Source organism: Schistocerca gregaria, unplaced genomic scaffold (genome assembly GCF_023897955.1).
Source record: "Schistocerca gregaria isolate iqSchGreg1 unplaced genomic scaffold, iqSchGreg1.2 ptg000199l, whole genome shotgun sequence".
Lineage (NCBI taxonomy): Eukaryota > Metazoa > Arthropoda > Insecta > Orthoptera > Acrididae > Schistocerca > Schistocerca gregaria.
Window position 1 is genome coordinate 11094379 of NW_026061737.1, and position 7420 is coordinate 11101798.

Consider the following 7420-nt stretch of genomic DNA (forward strand, 5'->3'; position numbering starts at 1 on the left):
CGCGGCTACTAGACCTATTATCATGCAAAATCTTAAGTTCCTAGCTCATGCCCAAGGCACCAAAGAAGGGTAAAAAGTCAACAATCGATACTTAAAACTTGAATTGTACTACTTCTTACTGGCTATTACATCAACTTAGAAGCTTCATCTGTGTTCTACTATGGTGCTTTTAGTGTCTCCGCATGCCGCAGCACTCGACATAGCTTTGCAGACGATAAGTACAACCGTTTCAGAGAGAAGAGCGGCCAATGTGACGATCTGGCTTTAAGTCGATTCGATAACAAATGTCGAACACGGACGGATTTCTCTGGTTTTTACTACATATGAACACTTTTCACATTCTCCCGTGCAACTCGGCTGCTAGTCCTCCTTTCATGCAGAATCTTAAGGTCCTAACTCATGTCCAAGGCACCAAATCCAGCTAAAAAGTCAATAATCGATACCTAAAACTTGAATGGTACTACTTCTTACTGGCTATTACATCAACTTAGAAGCTTCATCTGTGTTCTACTATGGTGCTTTTAGTGTCTCCGCATACCGCAGCACGCGACATAGCTTTGCAGTCGATAAGTACAACCGTTTCAGAGAGAATTGCGGCTAATGTGACGATCTGGCTTTAAGTCGATTCGATAACAAATGACGAAAACGGACGGATTTCTCAGGTTTTTACTACATATGAACACTTTTCAAATTCTCCCGTAGAACTCGGCTGCTAGACCTCATTTCATGCAGAATCTTAAGGTCCTAGCTCATGTCCAAGGCACCAAGGGCAGCTAAAAAGTCAATAATCGATACCTAAAACTTGAATTGTACTACTTCTTACTGGCTATTACATCAACTTAGAAGCTTCATCTGTGTTCTACTATGATGCTTTTAGTATCTCCGCATACCGCAGCACGACACATAGCTTTGCAGACGATAAGTACCACCGTTTCAAAGAGAAGAGCGGCCAATGTGACGATCTGGCTTTAAGTCGATTCGACAACAAATGACGAAAACGGACGGATTTCTCAGGTTTTTACTACATATGAACACACTTCACATTCTCCCGTGCAACTCGGCTGTTAATCCACTTTTCATGCAGAATCTTAAGGTCCTAGCTCATGTCCAAGGCACCAAAGCCAGCTAAAAAGTCAATAATCGATACCTAAAACTTGAATTGTACTACTTCTTACAGGCTATTACATCAAATTAGAGCCTTCATCTGTGTTCTACTATGGTGCTTTCAGTGTCTCCACATACCGCAGCACGCGACATAGCTTTGCAGACGATAAGTAGAACCGTTTCAGAGAGAAGAGCAGCCAATGTGACGATCTGGCTTTAAGTCGATTCGATAACAAATGACGAAAACGGAAGGATTTCTCAGGTTTTTACTACATATGAAAATGTTCCATATTCTCCCGTGCAACTCGGCTGCTAGTAATCCTTTCATGCAGAATCTTAAGGCCCTATCTCATGTCCAAGACACCAAAGCCAGCTAAAAAGTCAATAATCAGTACCTAAAACTTGAATTGTACTACTTCTTACTGACTATTACATCAACTTAGAAGCTTCATCTGTGTTCTACTATGGTGCATTTAGTGTCTCTGCTTACCGCAGCGCGCGACATAGCTTTGCACAAGATAAGTACAACCGTTTCAGAACGAAATGCGGCCAATGTGACGATCTGGATTTAAGTCGATTCGATAACAAATGACGAAAACCAACGGATTTCTCAGGTTTTTACTGCATATGAACACCTTTTACATTCTCCCTTGCAACTCGGCTGCTAGTCCTCCTTTCATGCAGAATCTTAAGGTCCTAGCTCATGTCCAAGGCACCAAAGCCAGCTGAAAAGTCAATAATCGATACCAAAAACTTGAATTGTACTACTTCTTACTGGCTATTACATCATCTTAGAAGCTTCATCTGTGTTCTACTATGGTGCTTTTAGTGTCTCCGCATACCGCAGCACGACACGTAGCTTTGCAGACGATAAGTACCACCGTTTCAAACAGAAGAGCGGCCAATGTGACGATCTGGCTTTAAGTCGATTCGACAACAAATGACGAAAACGGACGGATTTCTCAGGTTTTTACTACATATGAACACTTTTCACATTCTCACGTCCAACGCGGCTGCTAGACCTCCTATCATGCAAAATCTTAAGTTCCTAGCTCATGCCCAAGGCACCAAAGAAGGGTATAAAGTCAACAATCGATACTTAAAACTTGAATTGTACTACTTCTTACTGGCTATTACATCAACTTAGAAGCTTCATCTGTGTTCTACTATGGTGCTTTTAGTGTCTCCGCATACCGCAGCACGCGACATAGCTTTGCAGTCGATAAGTACAACCGTTTCAGAGAGAAGAGCGGCTAATGTGACGATCTGGCTTTAAGTCGATTCGATAACAAATGACGATAACGAACGGATTTCTCAGGTTTTTACTACATATGAACACTTTTCACATTCTCACGTGCAACGCGGCTGCTAGACCTCCTATCATGCAAAATCTTAAGTTCCTAGCTCATGCCCAAGGCACCAAAGAAGGGTAAGAAGTCAACAATCGATACTTAAAACTTGAATTGTACTACTTCTTACTTGCTATTACACAACTTAGAAGCTTCATCTGTGTTCTACTATGGTGCTTTTAGTGTCTCCACATACCGCAGCACGCGACATAGCTTTGCAGAAGGTAAGTACAACCGTTTCAGAGAGAAGAGGGGCCAATGTGACGATCTGGCTTTAAGTCGATTCGATAACAAATGACGAAAACGGACGGATTTCTCAGGTTTTTACTACATATGAACACTTTTCACATTCTCCCGTGCAACTCGGCTGCTAGTCCTCCTTCCGTGCAGAATCTTAAGGTCCTAGCTCATGTCCAAGGAACCAAGGGCAGCTAAAAAGTCAATAATCGATAACTAAAACTTGAATTGTACAACTTCTTACTGGCTATTACATCAATTAGAAGCTTCAACTGTGTTCTACTATGATGCTTTTAGTGTCTCCGTATACCGCAGCACGCGACATAGCTTTGCAGACGATAAGTACAACCGTTTCAGAGAGAAGAGCGGCCAATGTGACGATCTGGCTTTAAGTCGATTCGATAACAAATGACGAAAACGGACGGATTTCTCAGGTTTTTACTACATATGAACACTTTTCACATTCTCCCTTGCAACTCGGCTGCTAGTCCTCCTTTCATGCACAATCTTAAAGTCCTAGCTCATGTCCAAGGCACCAAAGCCAGCTAAAAAGTGAATAATCGATACCTAAAACTTGAATTGTACTACTTCTTACTGGCTATTACATCAACTTAGAAGCTTCACCTGTGTTCTACTATGGTGCTTTTAGTGTCTCCACATACCGCAGCACGCGACATAGCTTTGCAGAAGATAAGTATAACCGTTTCAGAGAGAAGAGGGGCCAATGTGACGATCTGGCTTTAAGTCGATTCGATAACAAATGACGAAAACGGACGGATTTCTCAGGTTTTTACTACATATGAACACTTTTCAAATTCTCCCGTACAACTCGGCTGCTAGACCTCCTTTCATGCAGAATCTTAAGGTCCTAACTCATATCCAAGGAACCAAAGTCAGCTAAAAAGTCAATAATCGATCCTTAAAACTTGAATTGTACTACTTCTTACTGACTATTACATCATCTTAGAAGCTTCATCTGTGTTCTACTATGGTGCTTTTAGTGTCTCCACATACCGCAGCACGCGACATAGCTTTGCAGACGATAAGTTGAACCGTTTCAGAGAGAAGAGCGGCCAATGTGACGATCTGGCTTTAAGTCGATTCGATAACATATGACCAAAACGAACGGATTTCTCTGGTTTTTACTACATATGAACACTTTTCACATTCTCCAGTGCAACTCGGCTGCTAGTCCTCCTTTCATGCAGTATCTTAAGGTCCTAGCTCATGTCCAAGGCACCGAAGCCAGCTAAAAAGTCAATAATCGATACCTAGAACTTGAATTGTAATACTTCCTACTGGCTATTACACCAACTTAGAACCTTCATCTGTGTTCTTCTATAGTGCCTTTAGTGTCTCCACATACCGCAGCACGCGACATAGCTTTGCAGACGATAAGTACAACCGTTTCAGAGAGAAGAGTGGCCAATGTGACGATCTGGCTTTACGTCGATTCGATAACAAATGATGAAAACGGACGGATTTCTCAGATTTTTACTACATATGAACACTTTTCACTTTCTCCCTCGCAACTCGGCTGCTATTCCTCCTCTCATGCAAAATCTTAAGGCCCTAGCTCATGTCCAAGGCACCAAAGACAGCTAAAAAGTAAATAATCGATACCTAAAACTTGAATTGTACTACATCTTACTGGCTGTTACATCAACTTAGAAGCTTCATCTGTGTTCTACTATGGTGCTTTTAGTGTCTCCGCATACCGCAGCACGCGACATAGATTTGCAGACGATAAGTACAGCCGTTTCAGAGAGAAGAGCGGCCAATGTGACGATCTGGCTTTAAGTCGATTCGATAACAAATGACGAAAACGGACGGATTTCTCAGGTTTTTACTACATATGAACACATTTCACATTCTCCCATGCAACTCGGCTGCTAATCCTCCTTTCATGCAGAATCTTAAGGTCCTAGCTCATGTCCAAGGCACCAAAGCCAGCTAAAAAGTCAATAATCGATACCTAAAACTTGAATTGTACTACTTATACTGGCTATTACATCAACTTAGAAGCTTCATCTGTGTTCTACTATGGCGCTTTTACTGTCTCCACATACCGCAGCACGTGACATAGCTTTGCAGACGAGAAGTACAACCGTTTCAGAGAGAAGAGCGGCCAATGTGACGATCTGGCTTTACGTCGATTCGTTAACAAATGACGAAAACGGACGGATTTCTCAGGTTTTTACTACATATGAACACTTTTCACATTCTCCCGTGCATCTCGGCAGCTAGTCCTCCTTTAATGCAGAATCTTAAGGTCCTAGCTCATGTCCAAGGCACCAAAGCCAGCTAAAAAGTCAATAATCGATACCTAAAACTTGAATTGTACTACTTCTTACTGGCTATTACATCAATTTAGAAGCTTCATCTGTGTTCTGCTATGGTGCTTTTAGTGTCTCCGCATACCGCAGCACGCGACATAGCTTTGCAGTCGATAAGTACAACCGTTTCAGAGAGAAGAGCGGCCAATGTGACGATCTGGCTTTAAGTCTATTCGATAACAAATGACCAAAACGAACGGATTTCTCAGGTTTTTACTACATATGAACACACTTCACATTCTCCCGTGCAACTCGGCTGTTAATCCACCTTTCATGCAGAATCTTAAGGTCCTAGCTCATGTCGAAGGCACCAAAGCCAGCTAAAAAGTCAATAATCAATACCTAAAACTTGAATTGTACTACTTCTTCCAGACTATTACATCAACTTAGAAGCTTCATCTGTGTTCTACTATGGTGCTTTAATGTCTCCGCATACCGCAGCACGCGACATAGCTTTGCAGTCGATAAGTACAACCGTTTCAGAGAGAATTGCGGCTAATGTGACGATCTGGCTTTAAGTCGATTCGATAACAAATGACGAAAACGGACGGATTTCTCAGGTTTTTACTACATATGAACACTTTTCACATTCTCCCGTACAACTCGGCTACTAGACCTCCGTTCATGCAGAATCTTAAGGTCCTAACTCATGTCCAAGGCACCAAAGTCAGCTAAAAAGTCAATAATCGATACTTAAAACTTGAATTGTACTACTTCTTACTGACTATTACATCATCTTAGAAGCTTCATCTGTGTTCTACTATGGTGCTTTCAGTGTCTCCGCATACCGCAGCACGCGTCATAGCTTTGCAGTCGATAAGTACATCCGTTTCAGAGAGAAGAGCGGCTAATGTGACGATCTGGCTTTAAGTCGATTCGATAACAAATGACGATAACGGACGGATTTCTCAGGTTTTTACTACATATGAACACTTTTTACATTCTCCCGTGCAACTCGGCTGCTAGTCCTCCTGTCATGCAGAATCTTAAGGTCCTAGCTCATGTCCAAGGAACCAAGGGCAGCTAAAAAGTCAATAATCGATACCTAAAACTTGAATTGTACTACTTCTTACTGGCTATTACATCAACTTAGAAGCTTCATCTGTGTTCTACTATGATGCTTTTAGTGTCTCCGCATACCGCAGCACGCGACATAGCTTTGCAGACGATAAGTACAACCGTTTCAGAGAGAAGAGCGGCCAATGTGACGATCTGGCTTTAAGTCGATTCGATAACAAATGACGAAAGCGGACGGATATCTCAGGTTTTTACTACATATGAGCACTTTTCACATTCTCCCATGCAACTCGGCTTCTAGACCTCCTTTCATGCAGAATCTTAAGGTCCTAACTCATGTCCAAGGCACCAAAGCCAGCTAAAAAGTCAATAATTGATGCCTAAAACTGGAATTGTACTACATCTTAATGACTATTACATCATCTTAGAAGCTTCATCTGCGTTGTACTATGGTGCTTTTATTGTCTCGGCATAACGCAGCACGCGACATAGCTTTGCAGTCGATAAGTACAACCGTTTCAGGGAGAAGAGCGGCTAATGTGACGATCTGGCTTTAAGTCGATTCGATAACAAATGACGATAACGAACGGATTTCTCAGGTTTTTACTACATATGAACACTTTTCACATTCTCACGTGCAACGCGGCTGCTAGACCTCCTATCATGCAAAATCTTAAGTTCCTAGCTCATGCCCAAGGCACCAAAGAAGGGTAAAAAGTCAACAATCGATACTTAAAACTTGAATTGTACTACTTCTTACTGGCTATTACATCAACTTAGAAGCTTCTTCTGTGTTGCTTTTAGTGTCTCCGCATGCCGCAGCACTCGACATAGCTTTGCAGACGATAAGTACAACCGTTTCAGAGAGAAGAGCGGCCAATGTGACGATCTGGCTTTAAGTCGATTCGATAACAAATGTCGAACACGGACGGATTTCTCTGGTTTTTACTACATATGAACACTTTTCACATTCTCCCGTGCAACTCGGCTGCTAGTCCTCCTTTCATGCAGAATCTTAAGGTCCTAGCTCATGTCCAAGGCACCAAAGTCAGCTAAAAAGTCAATAATCGATACCTAAAACTTGAATGGTACTACTTCTTATTGGCTATTACATCAACTTAGAAGCTTCATCTGTGTTCTACTATGGTGCTTTTAGTGTCTCCGCATACCGCAGCACGCGACATAGCTTTGCAGTCGATAAGTACAACCGTTTCCGAGAGAAGAGCGGCTAATGTGACGATCTGGCTTTAAGTCGATTCGATAACAAATGACGAAAACGGACGGATTTCTCAGGTTTTTACTACATATGAACACTTTTCAAATTCTCCCGTACAACTCGGCTGCTAGACCTCCTTTCCTGCAGAATCTTAAGGTCCT